The sequence below is a fragment of the Lupinus angustifolius genome, chromosome LG06, assembly GCF_001865875.1.
Source record: "Lupinus angustifolius cultivar Tanjil chromosome LG06, LupAngTanjil_v1.0, whole genome shotgun sequence".
NCBI lineage: Eukaryota > Viridiplantae > Streptophyta > Magnoliopsida > Fabales > Fabaceae > Lupinus > Lupinus angustifolius.
The window spans coordinates 14836785-14837184 of NC_032014.1; positions in this window are offsets into that span (position 1 = coordinate 14836785).

The following is a 400-nucleotide window of genomic DNA, read 5'->3' on the forward strand; positions in this document are numbered from 1 at the left end:
TATGAACTCTTCAAAGGTAGAAAACCAAATATTTCTCACTTGCATGTATTTGGTTGTAAATGTTTTGTCTTAAATAATGGAAAGGATAACTTGGGCAAATTTGATGCAAAAGCAGATGAAGGGATCTTCCTAGGCTACTCTCTTACGAGTAAAGCTTACAAAATTTTTAATAAAAGAACACAAGCCATGCAAGAATCTGTTCATATGTCTTTTGATGAAACAAATGCTGAGATAAAAGATGTCATAACTCCTGATGAGGAGGAACTGCCAAGTTCTTCTTCAAATGAAATTTCTACTATTGAACCTACAACTGATACTGAGCATTTGAAAATGAATGATAACCTACCATCTCAAGAGAAGCATATTCATACAGATTTACCAAAAGAATGGAGAACTCATC